Source organism: Chlorocebus sabaeus, chromosome 20 (genome assembly GCF_047675955.1).
Source record: "Chlorocebus sabaeus isolate Y175 chromosome 20, mChlSab1.0.hap1, whole genome shotgun sequence".
Taxonomy (NCBI): domain Eukaryota; kingdom Metazoa; phylum Chordata; class Mammalia; order Primates; family Cercopithecidae; genus Chlorocebus; species Chlorocebus sabaeus.
Genome location: NC_132923.1, coordinates 114699386 through 114720755, shown reverse-complemented (window position 1 = coordinate 114720755; position 21370 = coordinate 114699386).

The following is a 21370-nucleotide window of genomic DNA, read 5'->3' as shown; positions in this document are numbered from 1 at the left end:
TGAGGTAGCCATTCTACTTCTAGGAATTTAATCAAAGGAAAACCTCAGTACAGGGATGCACTGAGGTTTAGCCTCAAGGGTTGTTTGGAAGAATAAAAGATAGCAAAATCAACCTGAATATCATGGCTCATTCATACCTGGAACGCAAGGTGTCCTTTAACAACAATGGGAAGCAGCATGTGGAATGTCAGGCGAGAAGGTTCCCGATATATTAAGCAAAAAATATTTTAAAATAGGATTCATTGGATGATCCTAGAAATTTTTTTGTTTGTTTTGTTCTGTGATTTTTGAGACAGGGTCTCACTCTATCATCTAGGCTGGAGTGCAGTGGTGTGAACTTGGCTTACTGCAGCCTCAACCTCCTGGACTCAAGTAAGCCTCCCACCTCAGCCTCCTGACTAGTTAGGATTAGAGGTGTGCACCACCATGCCCAGTTAATTTTTGCGTTTTTTGTAGAGACAGGGTTTCGCCGTGTTGCCCAGGCTGGTCTCAATCTCCCGGGCTCAAGCAATCCTCCTGCCTCGAACTCCCAAAGTGCTGGGATTACAGGCATGAGCCACTGTGCCTGACTGATCCTAGGTTTTAAGAAAGATATACACACAGAAAATTGTCTGATGGAATATGCCCTGGAAAAGTTAAAAATTACTTATCTCGGTACAGAAGAATTACATACGATTTTGTGAACTTTTTTTTCTTAAGCGTGCTTTCCTGATTTTCCAAATTTTTTTGTGATGGATATGGATTAGTGTTCTAATTAGAAAATAATACACGGGAGGGTAACTTTTCTGTTAAATCCAGTGGAACACCAGTTATTAATCTTTCTTTGGTTTTTATTACACAACCCTCAGTGGCAAACCTTTATTACAGACACGACACCGTTTACAGAAATTCACCCAAGAAAAACGTATGGCGCTTCACCCTCAGTGGCAGTCCCAATGCTCCTTGCTGGGTCCTGGGTTTCAACCCTGTGTCTCACATGTACATGCACACGTGTGTGCAGACGTGTGTACAGAGTGTGTTTCCTGAGGCTGGGCATGCTGCCAGCTGATGCCAAAATAGGGGTTGGGATAGTAATCTCTAATCCAGAGAACAGAATGATCTTTGATGTGACAGTTGGTTCTTAAAGCTGCTTCTCTCGTTCCAGGCAAATAGACTCATTGGGATTCCCTCCCCATCATTTTCCCACCCTACTCCAAACACGCACTCACACACCCAAGAGACACACATGTGAAAAGACCGATTCTTAACAGCTAGGCATGTCTTCTCTTTGCTGGGAGAAAAACAGAGACAAAAGGATTTTAAAAATATAGGTAATGACCTCGAGCGGGTCTGCACAATCTCTGCTGGGAGTGCTCCAGCAGGCGCACCCGCGTGCATGTGCACACACACACACACACACACACACACAGCATAGTCCCAAGGACACAGCATCTGTGTGTGCTTTGGGGGGTACACACATATGCCCACACATCTGGGCAGCGTGGCCCTGTGAAAAGAGACAGGTCCGTGTCCAGTTTGCTGCTTATTAACTTTGTGAATTTAAGCAAGGGTGGCCTCTGGAAGCCGTTGTTTCTTCCTCTGGGCAGTGGGAGGGCAGGTGTGGACGTGTTTTATAAATTGTAAACTGCTGTCTACATTAGAGAACCCACCGTTGTTAGATATGCACAGGCTCATATTTATAAAAACCATAGGAAGCAGTGTTGGTAGAATCTCCCTCTCCCCGCCTCTGCCTTCCGCACTGGGATGCTGTTCCCATGGCCTCCCTTCTGTTCTGCTCCGCTCCGTTCACTTCTGTCATCTGGGCCTGCATCACGTTAATTACAAATCTTGGCCCTTTCAGATCTAGCTGGGGAAAGGATCTCAGAAGTTACCCAGTCAAAGAGGCATGCGCTGTTTCTGTCCCAGAGAGGTAACCCAGGTCTCAGCAGAGCCTGGCATACACTCTGGATGTGGCTTCAGCCCGCTTAGGGAGGGCACCGCTCCTGGGTGACTGAGTCAGGGCGCAAGCCCCAGGGAAAGGGGGATCAACAGACCCAGGAACTCGCACTAGCTCACCCCAGCAAGGGGAGGGGCCGGCCCAGGGGCCCTGCTGGCAGAGCCGGCCAGGCTGGGATTTATAGGCCCCTTTTGGACACGTTAAAGATCACATTAAGTGCAATAAATGTAGATCACGCTCCTAAATAAGCTGAGATTTATCCCCGGATCCTCTCCGCAGGGGCCAGCTCCATAAATCCTGCGCGACCCTGTCCCCTGGCCAAGGGATGGGGGAGGGGAGGCAAGAGGCGGGAGGGGCGAGGTGTAGAAGGGCAGTTCTGGGTACAGAAGGATGGAGCTGAGCGGGGGCTGCAACAGGGACCGAGAAAGGGGGCAACAATGGGCCCAGACGGCCTGCCCCTGACCTCCCCCTCCCTTGCCCACGTTGCTTACCCCAGCCCTCTCCTAGCCCCGCCCCCTCGCATCCTTCTCCTCCTTCCTGCCCCCGCCCCCGCCCCCGCCCCCACCCTCTCTCCTGGCCCCTGCCTGCCTACAATCTCGTTTTTGACGTTAAAACAATATAATGACTCCACTGCTGGAAAAGACAAGCATCTGTAGCTTCTAAATGGGCAGCTCAGCCACAGCTGAAATTCCCTTTGTCTCTGGGATGGGAGGGCCCTCTGCGAAGAAAAATGTATTGTAGGAAAATGCAAATTTACAGGCCAATAAATTAGGGGGTGATTAGTCACGTTGCAATCCTTCTTCAAAGGATTCTTTAAAAGCTAAGCTCGTTCATTTAGGTGTCTGTTTATAGCTCAGTAACTTCCAGACGGAGAGGCTGGGAGGCCCCACGGGACACAGCCAGGGAAACTGGGAAGATGCAGAGAAAAAGGAAGAAGTCTTCTGCTCTTAACTAGCCTGCAGCTAAAACATCCCTCAAAGGGTCCTCCCATCACCTGGATCGTGTCCATTCAAAACGGGTTCGTCCAGCGTCTTCTACAGGCCACGTGCTGCCTCCAACACAGGGGAAGCGGCCAGACAGGACCCTGGGGCTCTCATGGCCTTTACAGGGTGTTGGGGGGCCGGGAGGTGGGGAGCAGGGAGAGTCACATTCATTTGATTCTCACTGGCTCCAAGTTGACAAGATGTGATTTACAGGCGGCTGTTTCTGAACACACTCATGGCCAAATGTCAGGGACAGTCCATATGCACGAGGGCGGAAGGAGGGGTGAATAATCAAAGATGGGATTTGAAAAAGGGGAAAACAAGCATAAATGCCATGGCTTCTCAAGCTTCCCCAAAGGACAAATACAAAGTTCGGCCTTCACCGAATCACTGTCCTGGAGTCCCCTGTTCTGTGTCCTGGATGAAATCCCTTAGCCACTCAGCACTTCACACCATTTGCTGCAGAGAGACAGGGAGAGACCAGCTTGCGCCCCGGGCGGCCACTGGGATGGTGAAGGAATCTCTTCCTAGGGTGAAGCGAGGTCGGTTGGGTCTGCACTACTCGCCCTCCTTGAAGCCACCTGGATTTGACACTCTTTCCCAGGCTCTTCCTGTCTGGTATCTCTGTTCTTCCCCCTTCCCTGCCTGGCAAACTCCTCCTCATCGTGTCCTGCAGGACACAACTTCCGTCAGAGTTATTGCATTATGTTGTCATTTATCCATTCATGCTGACTGCCCCCAGGATTATAAGCACCTTGAGTTTAGATTTAAGATGTGTTGGCACAATTCTTAGAGTCAATCGCAGTGCCTGGCACATTAGGTGCTGCTCCATAGTTGTTTGCAGAATGAATGGCTTGAAGTAACTGGACGTGTAAATGATTACAGCATCACCGACAGCATCATCAGTCACCGTGCACCAAGCACCTCACCTACATCATCTCATGTAATCTTTACACCAACCCCGCAAGGGAGGCTTTTAAAATCACTGCCTTACAAGAGGAAATACTGAGCCTGGAAAGGTTGAAGGCTTGCTCAAGGCGAAGAGCTGGTAAATGATAGGACCCAGGTCCAAATGATGTTTTCTTTCACTGGCATCTGTTCTCCCTCCCAGGGCCGACTGTGTGGCACTCACCTCTGCACACCCCTCCTCCCAGGACCCAGCATAATATGTGCAAAAAATCAAATGACTGAATGAGTGAATGAATAAATGAGTATGTAACCATCGTCATTTTCACATCAACCACCACTGAGCTAAATTCCAGGGCCACTGTCCCAAGCCATATTGGAATCCAAGCAAAAGGAAAAATGTGCACTTCTCTATACATATTTTAGGTGGTTTTTCAATTGTTACTTTTTTTCTAGAACATTAAGGAAAGGAATATTGAAGAATAAAAAGCAAGAGTACTAAAAATCACAACATTAAGTTTCAATATTTTATTTATAGTAAAATCAGAATGTATTATAATTTTGCCTGCCTGCCTTTACTGAAAACAAACTCATCAGTAACAATCAAAATATAAAGTCATTCTACTTATTTGCTTTTTTTTTCTTCTTTCTTTCTCCTTCCTTCCTTCCTTCCTTCCTTCCCTCCCTCCTCCTTCCTTCCTTCCTTCCTTCCTCCCTCCCTCCCTCCTTCCTTCCTTCTTGTTTCTTTCTTTCCCTTTCTTTCTCTCTCCCTTCCTTCCTTCCTTCCTTCCTTCCTTCCTTCCTCCCTCCCTCCCACCCTCCCTCCCTCCTTCCTTCCTTCCTGTTTCTTTCTTTCCCTTTCTTTCTCTCTCCCTCCCTCCCTTCCTTCCTTCCTTCTTCCCTCCCTCCATCCCTCCCCCCTCCCTCCCTCCCTCCCTCCTTCCTTCCCTCCTTCCTTCCTTCCCTCCTGTTTCTTTATTTCCCTTTCTTCCTCCCTCCCTCCCTCCCTCCCTCCCTCCCTCCCTCCCTTCCTTCCTTCCTTCCTTCCTTCCTTCCTTCCTTCCTTCCTTCCTTCCTTCCTTCCTTCCTTTTCTTTCTCTCTCTCTCTTTCTTTCTTTCTTTTTCTGTCACCCAGGCTGGAGTACAGTGGTACGATCTTTGCTCACTGCAGCTGTGACCTCCCAGGCTCAAGTGATCCTCCTGACTCAGCCTTCCTAGTAGCTGGAACTACAGGTGCCACCACACCTGGCTAAATTTTTTTGGATTTTTGGTAGAGACAGGGTTTCACCATGTTGCCCAGGCTGGTCTCGAACTCCTGGGCTGAAGCGATCCTCCTGTCTTGGCCTCCCAAAGTGCTGGGATTACAGGCATGAGCCACTACACTTGGCCATGCTTATTTTTCTTTTTCAATTGAGAGCTGTAACTTACAATAAATGAGAGAAAACTTTGAAAGTACGTTTGATGAATGTAAAACTTTAGAAAAAGATAGGAATATACTCTCTAGATATTTAAGCTTAAAATACTATTGTGAGTTTTAATAACCCACTTTTTAACGTTTTAATAACTTTTCAGCTTCTTTAACATTCTGGGAAGCATATTTTTGAAAAATGCATAAAATCATGTGTATAGGGGCACACAGTTTTCCTCAGGCTTCAACACAGCAGTGTGGTGGGCACTGTCAAATCTTATTTTTATTTAAAATTGTGATATTTTATTCATCATGGATTTTCTTTTGGCATTAACTTTGATTTTTAAATAAAGTATTGCATTGAAATAGCATTTATCTTAATTATTGAGCTTTTTGACACTCTCTCAAATTTTGTGCCCCAGTTAAGTGCTTCATGGGTCTTACCCAATCTCAGCCCAGGTAAATTATAAAAGAGGAAGAAGGTGTTGTGAACGGACCTGCTCCTGTCCTACTGGCTGGGATCCAGACTGATACAGCTTCTCTGCAGGGCAGACTGGTGACATCCATCCAAAAACATTAAAATATTAATTTCTTATGGCCTACCACTATGCCACCCCGGAGATTCATCTAAAGAAGTCTTTTGATATGGACGAAGTTTGTTTTTTGTACAAAGATGTTCATTTCGGTGTTATTTATCACAGCACGGTGTTGGAAATAACCTGGCTGCCCCAAAATAGAGGATTCATTTTTCAAAACGCTGTTTATCCATGTGCTTAAAAATATAATACAGCTGTTTTGAATCATGGTTTTTCAGAATAAAACTTTTGAAGAATATTTAATGACATGGGAAAATATTCATGATGCCTTTTATGGAAATGCAAGATAAAGACTGTAAATTCCACATTCTTTCATTTTTAAAATGCATATTTGTTTTGAAAACCCTAAATACATAAAAATGTTAATAGTAATTGTCCCTGGGTGATGGGATAATGTATCAATTTTTAAATCTTTCTTCTACTTTTTTTGTATATGTCTTCTTTCTACTGCTTTTTTATATTCCAAGGAGTTTATGTTTGTTTTTTTCTTCCTTTTTTCTTTTTCTGTGTTTTATTGTTTTGTTATTTCTATTATTTATTTATTTATTTTATTTTATTTTTTGAGTCAGAGTCTCGCTCTGTCACCCAGACTGGAGTGTAGTGGCACGGTCTTGGCTCACTGTAACCTCCGCCTCCCAGGTTCAAGTGATTCTTGAACCTCAACCTCCCCAGTAGCTGGGATTACAGGCGTGCGCCACTATACCCAGCTAATTTTTGTATTTTTTGTAAAGATGGGGGTTCACCATGTTGGCCAGGCTGATCTTGTACTCCTGACCTCAAGTGATCCTCCCACCTTGACTTCCCAAAGTGCTGGAATGACAGGCATGAGCCCCCACCCCCTGCTTATATTTTTTTGTTTTGTTTTAGAGATGGGGTCTTGCTATGCTGCCCAGGCTAGTCTCAAATTCCGCCCTCAAGCAATCTTCTTGCCTCAGCCTCCTAAAGGCTCTGGGATTACAGGTGTGAGCCACTGCACCTGGCCTGTATTCGTTTTATAACCGGGAATTAAAGGTGATTTTTTTTTTTTTTTGAGAGATGGAGTCTTGCTGCATTGCCCAGGCTGGAGTAGAGTGGCACAATCTTGGCTCACTGCAATCTCCGCCTCCTGGGTTCAAGTAATTCTCCTGCTTTGGTTTCCCAAGTAGCTGGGACTACAGGCATGCACCACCACGCCCAGCTAATTTTTGTATTTTTTTTTTGGAGAGACAGGGTTTCACTATATGTTGGCCAGGCTGGTCTGGAACTCCTGACCTCAAGCAATCCACCTGCCTTGGACTCCCAAAGTGCTGGGATTCTAGGTGTGAGTCACCACGCCTGGCCTAAAGGTAGTATTTTTAAGTTAGTTCACCCTTTGAGTCTATACTTCAGACAGGCCTAGGAAGACCAGAAACATGCCTGCTTTGTCCCCTGTTGCATTTCCAGAACTCATACTAGGACCTGGCAGATAGTAGTAGGTGCTCAATAAACATTTGTTTAATAACTGCCTTTTTTTTTTTTTTTTTTTTTTTTTTTTTAACAGGGTTTCACTCTGCTGCCCAGCCTGGAGTGCAATGGTATAATCGTAAATCACTGCTATGCCTTGAACTCCTATGCTCAAGAAATTCTCCCACCTCAGCCTCCCAAGTATAATAGCTGGGACTACAGGTGCACACTACTGTGCCCAGCTAACTTTTAAATTTTATGTAGAGCTGGGGTCTCACTTTACCGTCCAGGCTGGTCTTGAACACCTGGCTTCAAGTGATCCTCCTACCTTGGTCTCCCAAAATGCTGGAATCCCAGGCATGCGCCACCGCACCTGGCTGAACAACTGCTTATTAATAAATGGCTCAAACAGTCCTCAGATTAATCAGTACACTTTTAGGTGCAAGAGACAGAAACATAACTCGGTTTATAAGAGAAAGGGAATGTGTTGCCTTGCGGGTGAAGCTCACAGCTTTAAAAGGCTGGCCTTGGGGATCAGGGCCATCTGCATCTACCTCTTATTCCTGCTTGGTTCCCCTGGTTTCAGCAGGGAAGAGGGGCCTGATAGCTCCTGAGCGGCCTCCTCCCACCTCTTCTTCAAAGCCATGGAATCAGGGGAGATGAATCCCAAAGGGATAGATTCCGGGTACAGGCCCCTCCAGTCTCACTTACCCTCTAGTCAGCTCTGTATCCATGACTAATGGAATGCAAAACTTAAGTGTAGTCAAATACAGCATCCTTAACAGAAATTTTTTTTGGGCTGGGCACGGTGGCTCAAGCCTGTAATCCCAGCACTTTGGGAGGCCAAGGCAGGCGGATCACTTGAGGGCAGAAGTTCAAGACCAGCCTGGCCAACATGGTGAAAAAACCTCATCTGTACTAAAAATACAAAAATTAGCCAGGCATGGTGGCAGACGCCTGTAATCCCAGCTACTTGGGAGGCTGAGACACAAGAATCACCTGAGATTGCACCACTCCACTCCAGCCTTGGTGACAAAGGGAGATTCTGCCTCAAAAAAAAAAAAATTTTTTTTTCTGCATGCCTTATACTCATAGGGTAGGACTCAAAGTTTGTAACATTTAAAGTTTCAGTAATGCAAACATAAGGGGCTCTGAAGTTAAGACTCGGACAGTTCACAGGATAATTAGATAGCAATGGCCACTGGACAAAGAGGTTCCCAAAGATTTCTGCTTCGGCTGAACTAACATCTCCCCTCCTTCAATGCATGTACCTCACCCTATTGGTCAGAGCCATTAGACATTGACATTTCCCATTCCTAAAGCTCCCAGTGACGTAGGCCGGAGGCCCCTGCTTGCTGGAGGGCAGTTGCAGGATGTCAGACGCAAGCAAGCTATTGAGTTCCCAAGGTTACCATATTTCTGTACCTGGGGGATTCAGTGTGTGGGTGACACTCTTAGGCTATCACCACCAAGGACACTGTTCATATCCTTTGATGGTTCTGCTGCAAGAGCAGAATTTAGTTCAGAGAAGGATAGCTCATTGTGCCAGGCTCTCAATGGATGACTTCATATAAATAATCCTCAAAACAAGGCAAAAATAAAACAGGTAAGGCAATAATTATAATGATCCCATGTTACAAGTGAGCAAATGGAGGCTCAAAATATAAAGGTCACACAGCTGCCCAATGTCAGAGCTGGGCCCCAAACCTGGTTGTGCTGTCTCCAAGTCCTGTCATCTTTCCACTCCCCAAGTGTGTCCTATGGGTCATGAGAGCCACCAGGTAATATGCCAAAAAAGAACTTCTCGGGTGAAGTTCTTTTGGGAAATGCTGCAAACTATTTCTCCCTCTTGAAAAGTCACAATATTCATTAGTACCTAAAGGCTCTGAGAAATCCTCCATGAAAGAAGCTGGATTGATATTGTTTAATCTAGTGTATCAGTCCGTTCTCACACTGCTGTAAAGAAACTACCTGAGACTGGGTAATTTATGAAGGAAAGAAATTTAATTGACTCATAGCTCCGTATGGCTGGGGAGACCTCAGGAAACTTACAATCATGGTGGAAAGCAAAGGAGAAGCAAGTACCTTCTTCACAAGGCGGCAGGAGAGAGAGAGCATGTAGGGGAAACTGCCACTTTTAAACCATCAGATCTCATGAGAACTCCCTCACTATCAGGAGAACAGCATGGGGGAAACCACCCCCATGATCCAATCACCTCTCACCTCCCATGAGATCACTCCCTTGACATGTGGGGATTACAATTCGAGTTGAGATTTGGGTGGGGACACAGAGTCAAATCATATCATCCATTTTGCCTAAATGTATTTGACCATGTAGTTCTTTTTCCTTCCCATGACAACTATATCTTACGGGACACACTGTGGGAATCACTGTGTTCATTCATTAGAACAACAGCTTTCAAGTGTTTGCCTAGCAAGTGAAAATCTGTGGGAGGTGTATCCCAGCTAATTCTACGGAAAGTTACTGAGACTCAGAAGGAATTGAGTTATCATGGTTCTCACCCACGTACTTTTGGACAGCTTTTTGGGTGCAAGAGAAAGCTGTGGAATTACAGCTTTAGCCCTGGGCTTTGCTCAGGACTCACAGTCTATGCGCGCCTTGGCATGGAAACAGTACTGGCATCATGACCTGCGTGGAAATAACTATAGTACTGACAGGTTTTGATGCGTTTATAGTCATTACTGTTTTGTTTTCCATTTGAATCAAGGATAACCTTTGGAGCACAGGTGCAAGGGACATCACTTGCTACGTCTTCCCCAGGTTCCCATCCCGCATGGTTCCAGTGGATATATCAATGGCAGGGCTCCCTACTGTGTCTGTTGATTTGCCATGGGTCTCACCCCTTATAGTTCTTGGCCCAAGGAGTGGGCAGCTGATCCAAACACAGCCAATTAGATTCCTTCCACAAGGTCAGATGTATGGACTGTGGGAGAAAACAACTTATTGGATCATAAGCAATATAGAGTTCGGCAGACACTTGGCAGAGTTTTCTTCTCACTCTGTGAGGTAAAGGTTGTCTGAGATTTAAGCTAACACACAGAAGGAAGCAGAGTTGAAAACTACAGAGAGAGGAATGAAGAAAGATGGCCAGAGTCTTGGAAACATTACTTGAGTCCCTGGATCCAGCCATGCCTGACACTGTCATACCCTCGGTATTCTAATTATATGAGCCAACGCCTTCCCTTTTTGCTTAAGCTCATTAAGGTCATGTTTCTAATCATTAGCAACTAAAACAGTAATGATATATTTAGAAATTGGTACCCCAAAATGATATAAATGACAACCTAAAACGTGGAATGAGCTGAGTTGAGGGGAGATGCAGGCCTGGGAGGTTCCCCAATCCTTGCTGGGGAATTGAAAATCCTTGTTAGGTAATAGGAGGCACTTGGCTGAACTATACTAGTTGTATACTGAGACTCTGATTTTGTGCCTCAAGGGCTAAAGCCTTAGGAAATTTGTTGGAAAAATGTAAGGATGTTGGACTGTGTTGGCTCCTTTTTGTAGCCCTCAATAAGATTCTTCAAGAGAAAGAGAAAAGTTTCAAATAGCCAGCCCATATGAAAGAAGAGGAGGTCATTGATGCCATTTCTGCTGTGATTGCCCTGGTGGGGCAGGCTTAGTATGTAGTCCTCCTGAGTCCAGAGGGAAGAGTCAATGTCACAGATGCTTATGGGGCCAGGGTTCTTCCTGGGAGTTGGGGGAGGTAGACCCCCCAGAACACAGTCCAGATAGAGGGCAGCATTGCCAGTGTCTTCTGTCCAAAACCAGGAGAGGAAAGCAGTTAAAGAAGGGGACATGGTTTGGATACTGGTCTTCTCCAAATCTCAGATTGAAATGCAATCCCCAGTGTTGGAGGTGGGGCCTGGGGGAGGTGACTGGATCATGGGAGTGGATTCCTCATGAATGGCTTAGCGCCATCTCCTTGGTAATGAACGAATTCTTGCTCAATGAGTTCACAGGAGATCTCTTTGTTTAAAAAGAGCATGGTACCTCCCCTCACTCTTGCTCCATCTCTTGTCATGTAATACACCGATTCCCCCTTTTACCTTCCACCATGATTGGAAGCTCCCTGAGGCCTCATCAGAAACCAAGGGGACACTGGTACCATGCTTCCTAGACAGCCTGCAGAATCAATTAAACCTCTTTTCTTTATAAATTACCCAGTCTCAGGCAACACAAAGACAGACTAATACAGACAGGGACTAGGGGAGGAGAGTCATTCAGTTATTCATTCAACAGATTTTTATTGTAAGCCTGTATGTGCCAGGCACTGTCCTAGACAGTGAGTATACAGTATCCTAGGCAGGGAGACAGGCAAGGCTCCTGCACTCAGAGTGCCGTGTCTGTAGCTGCAGACACAGGAAGTAAGCAGGGGGAAAAATCAACAGAATACTTGCCAACAGTGCAAAGTGCTACAAAGAAATTCAGCTGGCTGATAGGACAAAGAGGGACTTGGAGGACTTGTGAACTGAGATTCCCCAAGATGAGAAAGAACCAGTCCAGGCTGGGGGCAAAGCATCCAAATTAAACAGTAAATGCAAGGAATGTGAGGGTAGAACCAGCTGGGTGAATTTAAAGAACAATAAAAAGGGGTCAATATAAAGGAATCAGGAGTTAACAAGTGAGGAAGAGAATGATGAGAAATTCCGTACAAGAGGTAAAGAAAGCGCAGATCACTCTGAACCTTGTAGACCAAGGTCAGGTTTGGGTGTTATTCCAAGTACAATGAGTAGTTCCAGAAGGATTTCAGAGGGATGGTGACCTAATGTGAGTTATGTTTTTAAAAGATTGGGCTGGGTGCAGTGGCTCACAGATGTAATCCCAGCCCTTTGGGAAGTCAAGGGGGGTGGATCACCTGAGGTCAGGAGTTTAAAACCAGCCTGGCCAACATGGCAAAACCCTATCTCTACTAAAAATACAAAAATTGGCCAGGCGTGTTGGTGGGTGCCTGTAATCCCAGCTACTCAGAAGGCTGAGGCACAAGAACCACTTGAGCTAGGGAGGTGGAGGTTGCAGTGAGCCGAGATCAAGCCACTGCACTCCAGCCTGGGCAACAGAGCAAGACTCTGTCTTGAAAGAAAATAAAGAGAGAGAGAGGAGAGAGAGAGAGAGAGAGAGAGAGAGAGGAAGGGAGGGAGGGAGGGAAGGAGGGAGGAAGGAAGAAGGAAGGAAGGAAGGAAGGAAGGAAGGAAGGAAGGAAGGAAGGAAGGAAGGAAGGAAAAAAGAAAGAAAAAGAAAGAGAGAGAGAGAGGAAGAAAGAAAGAAAGAAAGAAAGAAAGAAAGAAAGAAAGAAAGAAAGAAAGAAAGAAAGAAAGAAAGAAAGAGAGAGAGAAAGATTGGATTGGTGGTTGGTTGTAGGATGGCTGGTGGAGGCCAGAGTGAAACCAGGAGATGGACTGAGCAGAGGGTGTGGGGTTGGTGCAGGCAACAGGCAGTGGTGACATGGACTAAGATGAAGAAGTGTGCGTAGTGACAACTTGTCATAATGGAATGCCCCAGGAAGGCAGAGCTGATGGTGTTTCCAATGGGTGGATGTGGGACGTGAGTGGAGCGGGGAATGAAGGATGACTCATGCGGTGGATGGTATCGGAGCCCCCACGCATCTCCCTTGCTGCTGGGCACCCCACCACCTGGGTGGATGGTGATGTCATTTGAGAGGGGGAAGATTTTGGTAGGAAAGTTTTAGCTAGAAAATAAAGAGTTTGCTTTTGGACGTGTTAAGGTTGAGATGCTTGCTAAAAGGTGTCAAGCAGCTATTTGGAATGGAAAAATGAGCAGTCTGTATTTAGCATCAGTCCTGACCCTGTGGTATCACTGGAGGGATGGTAGAAGGCAAGGAGCCGCCGAGAGGGGGTGGGGAGCTTGGAAGGAGCAGGCACTTAGGTAGACATCGGACCAGAGAATGCGATTGGCCTTCGGGGGAGAAAGTTCTGCCCTTGGCACAAACCAACTGCAATGAGGACTGAGAATGATCCCTGCCCTCCTCTGCGAGGCTGTTTCTCCATCCCTTTCTCTGTTTTAACAAAAATCAGGAGGCTGAAGAAGGCTGACTCCCACCTTCTGAGCTAGTGGAGAGATGAACAGGACGGCTCAGATGGACTCTTCCTCCCCGCACACCACCAGCAGGGAGAAGAAGAGAAACTAAGTTGTTCTCCAAGGACCCAAACACCTCTGCCAGATATTCATCTCTGAATGAATGAGTTCTGAGAAGGGCAGCCATCACCCTCTCCACCATTTGGGATGACGAAGGGGCTGTATGGAGGTCAGGCAGCAGCCTGGGTTTTGGGACACTTGGTTCTAGTTCCTCCATCTTGCTGTGCAACCTCAGACAATTCATTTTCTGCCTTTAAGCAGAAAATGCTTAATTTTCTTAATTTCTCAAAATTCTTACAGTTTCTCTACCTATGAGAACTGGAGGGACTCTTCTAGGTCTGACGTCTCCCCCAGACCCGTCTTTTCCTTCAGAACCTCTTTCCCCAAATCCTGACTCTATTCCCATGCAGTTTGACTTGGTTTTTCTCCTGGCTGCCAGAGTTAGTATTTCCATATACTAGTTCACACTAAAGTACTAATGACTAACAAAAGATGAGTTTATATTTAAATATATACCTGGAACTTGTTCAGTAACTGTATATTGAGTTCCAATGAATGGTTTAAGACCTATGCCAGGTGCTATTTATAAAAGGTTCCAAGAGAAGGAAAATAAAGCTCCAGCCTCCGATCCTGGAACTCTGGCAACAGAGATCTCATTGGGTCCCCAATGTGACCTGGGCTTCCCAGCTATTCTCTCTAGGCCTTCATATTATAATACAGATACCTTTTCTCTGTGTTTGCAGAGAAGGAAGTAGGGGCAGTGCAATTAAAACCCAGGATTCCAGCTTGGGTAATATGGTGAAATACCATCTCTACAAAAAAAAAAAAAAAAAAAAAAGGTTAGCCAGGCATGGTGGCTCGTGCCTCTAGTCTTAGCTACTTGGGAGGCTGAAGCATGAGAATCCCTTGAGCCCAGGAGGTGGAGGTTGCAGGGAGCCGAGATCGTGCCACTGCACTCCAGCCTGGGCAACAGAGTGAGGCTTTGTTTCAAAAAACAAAAACAAACAAACAAAAAAACCCCAGGATTGTTCAGGTCCAAAGCCTAAATGCTTTCCTCTGTGCCAATGACCATCCATTCAATCTTTGCTTGTTCACCCCACACCCCTTGGAGGAAACATGGCCTGCTTCTGGGCTTGCTGTCTGTGACGAGGCGCTCACTTCCAGTGTGGTCTTGTTCGTGATTCAAGGAATCTCACAGTTCAAAGGGATCCAAATGGTTTTCCTGTCTAAAGGTTTCTACCCTGACTCTACTCAGGTGAGAAATACCAGGGCCACGCCCTCATCCTGGAATAGGCTGATTCAGTAGTTCTGGAGTAGGTCTGCGAATCTGTATTTTAAGGATGAGTCTTCAGGCAGGCAGATTTGGAAATCACTGGAAATGTGCACCTTTTCCTGGATCCTGAACCAATCCTGTAATGAGAACTTGGCTTGGGGTTGAGTAGACCTGAATCTGGCTCTGCCACAGACAAGCTGTGTGACCTTGGGCAAGTCACTTCATTCCTATGAGCCTGTTTTCTCATCTGAAAAACACAGGGAAGAACACCTGCCCATAGGAAAGCGGGGAAAACTGAATGAGAACCATGTACTCAGCAAGTTGTCACTGTCACCACTGCTATTGTTGCTGCAGATATGTGATCATCTGTCCTAAGAACACAGGTCCCTCCTGCCTCCCACATCCAGGCCAGTCTCTCCCTAGTGCTCAGGACGTTTATATTGTCAATCCTGGCACCAGCCTCCTCCCAGTTTCCAGCACCAGCAGTGAACCCCCTACCCTCTTGTCAATGCCTCTGGAATACTCGCTTCTTCCACGGGGCCTCCCAGGGCTGACCTCACCCCAGGCCCTATCAGCTGAGCCCTCAAAGCATTTCGCCCACTATCTCAGCTCCCCACACCCAGTGGTACCTGGGTGGGGCTGGACAGAGGGTCACGCCCTTGTGTCTGTAGCCCAGGCAGCCCACGGAATGGTCGCTAACTCAGGGACAGGGTCAGGGGCACATGGAGTTTGCCGTCTATGTTGCCGTCTTCTGTGAATGGTGACCAGCTGTTAAGAGGCATCAGTGAAGTCAAGGGCAGAAAGCACTTGGTCAGTGGGAGGCGTTGTCTTTGAGGTTGCTTTCCTTGTCAGTTCCTTCCAGAAGCCTGGTGTCTCCTGAGGCTAAGGCAACAGAAAAGGCCTTTTCAACATCATTCGAAGTGAGGAAGAACAGACACTCTTTCAGCACAGTACAGTAGAAGAGGCTACTTCTCCCAGGGCAAAAGATGCTATCTGCACCTGGCTGGCCGCTGTGAAAACTCCAGCCAAGTCCCAGACCACCGTGAAGTTCTCCCCGGCCACACTCCAGGCCCCATCGTCTAGGATCGAAATCCACAGGAAAGAGTGGACAGGGTAGATAACGAAGAGCTGAAAGGGCAGGGCTGTGGGGAGATGTCAGGAAGGGAAAGAGTTCAGAGAACCGAGAAGAGAGGTCAGGAGGCAGAGAGCCCAGCCGGTTGTCCTCCAGGACCTGGAGCTGCTGCTGTGCCATCGCTGTGGACTTGGGGACAAGGAGCCAGCTGGGGAAGCAGCACTGAAACCATCACACCTGGGCAACTTGGGCCACCTGCTCCTATGTGTGCTCAACCTGGTGACTGCAAGGCCATTGTGTAGCAGCCTGTCTCCCCCGTCTTCTACAATCATGGAATCATAATAATAATTGCTAACACACAGGACACTTGCTGTTTGTTGGGCGTGGTCCAGGGACCATCCACATTAACTCATTTACCTCTCACCACAATCCCAAAGGGTAGAGGTAATTCATGTCTACATAAGGAAACCAAGGCACAGAGAGGTTAAGCCATAGCTTGCACACAGTCACACAGCTACTAAGTAGCAGAACTGGGATAGTTTCAGAGCAGTGCCAGGCTCGCACCCTGTCTCTGCTTCCCCCTCCCTTCTCCTTATCACCCCAATGTTTCCACAGGTCCCTTCCCATCTCTTCACTCCTTGGCCTGCCCTCTGGCCTGCAAAGAGCACCAATTTCACTCTACTTAATCCCTGTCCAGGTTTGTCACCCAGAGGCCAGTGTTTAAGTTCTGACACAGGCCACAGCCCCACTGCTGGACCTGATTCCTGTCTGTCTCTCCAGCTCAGCCTTTCCTCACCCCCTACCCCCACCAGGAGCCATTTCCCTAAGTGCCTGGCTGCTTCTTGCTGCCCCCTTAGTCTGGAATGCTCCTGCCTTACCTACTTGCTCTTCTTTCAATGATTGAAGCAAGCAGTTGTGTTTTCACAGAAGCAAAAAGCTGGGAACTTCTTAAATGTCCAGTAATAGGGATTTATTGAGCAAATGAGGGAAATTCATACATTGGAATAGTATGCAGCCATCAACAAAGATACTGTAGAAAAGTAAGCTCCTGAGATGTGCCGGTCATTGTGCTAGGTACCCTGTCTATATACATCACCATGTTCATTTAATCCTCAAGGTTGTTCTGATTATTGAAAGAAGAGTAAGTGCCCTCCAAGTAGGTGGGGGCAGCGGCATTCCAGGCTAAGGGAGAAGCTGCCCAGTACTTAGGAAAATGGCCCCTGGTTGGGGTGGAGTGAGGCAAGGCTGATCTGGAGAGCTGGTCCTGCAGGGGCGACTCTGGCCTGCACTTTTATCTCCTCATACAGATGCAGGAAGTGAGGCTCAGAGAAGATGGTAATTACCTGTTCCAAGTGGCGGGACCGATTTTGACCCAGGACTTCACTGCTCATGCTTGGAGCCGCCAAGCTATGCTTACGACATGGAAAATGTTCATGGCACATTGTATTGCATGAACATCAAAGCAAGTTGCCAAATAATACAGCTGCGTGATCCCAATTTGATTCACAAAAATGCACGCTCCCCCTGCCACACAGAAAATATATCACCATTTCAACTCTGTTTCTGAATGGCGGTGGGATTGGAGTTCAGTTTTACTCTTCTCCTTCTGTTCATCTGCTTTTCTTCATTTTGCACAGTGAGCAGGCATCACTAATAGGAGACAGTCCTTACCACCCACCACTACCTGCTCTAAACAGACTCCAGGCCCAAGTTCATGCAACTTTTCTGCCCTCACTGCCTGCCTAGGTAGCCCTGTCCCATGTGCCCCACCCACCTGTGCCTGCCGCAGGCCTGGGTTCTCATGTCCATCAGAGCCCCATGAAGTTTCAGGACACTCACTGCTGGTGGCCTCTTTCCATGGCATTGGACTGTGGCTTCTCTCAAAGAGGCCCCTTTCCCCATGCCTGCCTTGCCCGTCTGACGTGGTTTGGCTGTGTCCCCACCCAAATCTCATCTTGAACTGTCACATCATCCCCACATGTCATGGGAGGGATCCCCTGGGAGGTAACTGAATTATGGGGGCGGTGACCTCCATGCTGTTCTCGTGGCAGTGAGTAAGTTCTCACGAGATTTGATGGTTTTATAAGTGGCTTTCCCCAGCTTCGCTCTGCACAGCTCCTTGCTGCCACCATGTGAGGGATGTGTTTGCTTCCCTTTCCACCATGATTGTAAGTTTCCTGAGGCCTCCCCAGCCCTGAGGAACTGTGATTCAATGAAACCTTTCCTCTATAAATTACCCAGTCTCAGATATATCCTTATAGCAGCATAACAACAGACTAATACACCTGTCTCAGTCTCTCCAGCGCCCCAGCATGAAGGGTGGCCTGTGGTAGGCACCCCATGTGTGTTTTTGAAGTGACTCACGGAGTGATTGCCTGGCTGAAGTAAGAGAGAACGGGTGGTTCTAAGGCCAGCTCCAAGCGGGAGTCCCTGTTCGTTCATTGCTGAGGGTTGTCCAAGCAGCATTCCCAGAGCAGGAGACGCCTTGTCCACATGAAAATGTCTGATTTGGCTGACGCTGAAGGATGACCTGATACCCCATGTGTTCAAAGGAAGCATTTACTGGAACCCCAAGCAGTCAGGAGGCTCCCCATGCAGAGGGGAAAACCAAGGCCAGAGCTTGCCTTGGAGTCAACATCTCACCCTGCACAAGACTTTCACAAATACACATGTACACAGAGATGTATACACATCCTCACCAACAGAGGCACACACACAGCATGGGCATAAACACAGTGATGTGCATACATACAAATATACACATAAAGGCCATGTACACACTCAGGCATGTACATACACACTGGCATGTGTATACAATAGACATGCGTACACACAGAAAATGTGCACACATAAATGTATACATGCAGAAAATGTGTATGCACAGACATACACACAAACACATACATGTGCGCAAAGACATATATGTGTGCAGAGAACTGTGTGTAGGCAGATACGTGAGCACTCATGGAAATGGGCACCCACAGACAGGTGTACATGCACAGACATGTGACTACACACGCACAAACACATCCCTCCAGAGAGATGTGTGCACACTCCCGTCATCATCCATGTTGCAGAAAGGAAGCTGCAAGGCCTGGGAAACCAGACACCTGGGCTTTAAGCCTGATGCTGCTGCTCATTTGCAGCATGACTTCAAGCAAGATACTTTCCAGGATGGGCCTCAAGTTCCCAAATGTTTAAATACAAGTTAATTTCCAATTAACTTAGTGAGTAAACACCTGAAAATCAAGGGGCTGGATGAACCTTCACATTTTAGATCTGAAAGATTCCTCCGTGGTCTTATTCAAACCCCTCATTTTTTTTTTTTTTTTTTTGAGATGGAGTCTGTCTCTTGTCACCCAGGCTGGAGTGCAGTGGCACGATCCTGGCTCACTGCAGTCTCTACCTCCCAGGTTCAAGCAATTCTCCTGCCTCAGCCTCCCGAGTAGCTGGGATCACAGGTGCCTGCCACCACGCCCGACTAATTTTTGTATTTTTAGTAGAAACAAAGTTTCACCACGTTGGCCAGGCTAGTCTGGAACTCCTGACCTCAAATGATCCACCCACCTCAGCCTCCCAAAGTGCTGGGATTATAGGTGTGAGCCACTGCGCCGGGGCCAAACCCCTTATTTTGAAAAGTAGGCAACAGGTGAAGGTCCCTCAGAGTGTCCGTGGCAGATTAGAATTAGAATTCAAGTCTCCTGCCCCGGGCAGAACTTGATCTCATTCACTCAGCTGTTTAGGGAGTGATCGAGTGTTACTCACGCTGAGTTCTTTACGCCTATTAATACCACAACTCCCCTTAATGAATTCAATACTGTAGACAAAATATCCACATTCTGCTGGGGTTGTGGAGAAAAGGACCTCAGGAGAGTTGCTTGAGCCAAACACTGCTGGGATTGTACTTCTAACTCCGAATGCCAGGCTGCTGCGTCCACTGAAGCGGGCAGAGTTGAGAGGCTTGGGTCAAGCACATCTGAACGCACAGCTGCCCTCCTAACCTATCCCGGCAATAGGCACAAAGTGCTTAGTATTTTGCACACTTTTTGACAAAGCAATTCATCTCTAAGCAATTTTTTGGGAAATAACTGAGGATGTGAGAAAAGATTTATCTACGAGAATGTTCATCCCAGTGTAATTGACAACAGCTAAAATATAGATCCAATTTAAATATCCCAAACTGGGGAAAAATCTGTCTGTTGGAGATAAATGATCCCCACAGTCATGCAATTTTTTACAATTATTCCCCTCCACCAAAAGAATACTTAATTGCATGCAGAAATGGCTATGGCATCTCATCAAGTGAAAAGAACCTGTCAGGAAGCACTTCTAGAAGAGGTACTCTAGCATGGAGATGAGAGGCATTAGAATTAAATGGAACTGGAGTGAAAAAATTTATCAGCATTCTAGCTGATTATTTTTGGATGGGGGTGGGTTCAGAGGTCATTTTTAGTCTCTTCTGTTGATCTGCTCTTCTTCAATTTGTACAGTGTGCATACATTATTTATTTAAGACAATGCTCACCTGAGTACCTCTCTGCGTGCTTTAAAAATTGCTCCTCTTTGCAACTTTTCCTGCCTTCTCTGCCCAGCCAAGTAACTGTGCCCCACCTGCCCCCTGCCATCTGCGGGGACTTCTACCACTTAGCAGCTGTGTGACCCCAGGCAAGCTCTTAACCACTTTGAGCCATGATTTCCCCATCTAGAAAAAAGGCATGATCATAGTACATACATAATAAAGCTATCGGAAGGATTAAAGGATATTATGCATTTAATTTGCTTAGTGCAAAGCCCAGCATAGTGTTAAGAGCTGTAATGCACTGTTACATATATATGTGATATGTATACACACACATCTGTAAACTGATAGGAGATACAAAGTATTAGAAGTGCATCTCTAGAGGTTTTTGTTTTCTTATTTATTTGGAAATCAGGGGAAACAAAAATTATTTAGAAAGGAAGCTGCTGACCTCCAATACCACTGTGTGGGATACAGCAGGATGCTGGCAGCACAGGAGCCAGTCCCCATGTGCCTCGTCCAGGGCTCCTTCCTCTGGGCCATGTGTGCGATGGTGGATGCTAAGGGAACTGGCATCCAAGGATGATCACTGTGGATCATCAGAAGAGCCCAGAGGTTGGCTGGGCACAGTGGCTCATGCCTATAATCCCAGCACTGTGGGAGGACGAGGTGAGTGGATCGTTTCAGGTCAGGAGTTCAAGACTAGCCTGGCCAACATGGTGAAACCTCATCTCTACTAAAAATAAAAAAAAACAAAAACAAAAAATAGCTGGGCGTGGCACATGCCTCTAATCCCAGCTACTGGGGAGGCTGAGGCAGGAGAATCACTTGATCCTAGGAGATGGAGGTTGCAGTGAACCGAGATCGCACCACTACACTCCAGCCTGGGCAACAGAGTGAGACTCCATCTCAGACAAACAAACAAACAAACAAACACACACACAAACAAAAAACAACAACAAAAAAGAAGAGCCCAGAGGTGGGAGGATTGCATGAAGCCAGGAGTTTGAGACCAGCCTGTGCAACATACAAGAACTCATCTCTAAAAGAAAAAGAAAAGGAGCCCAGAATGGTAAGTGTAGAAGGAGTGAATGCATGAATGAACACACAAATGAACAGATGAATCAATGAGTCTGACTGA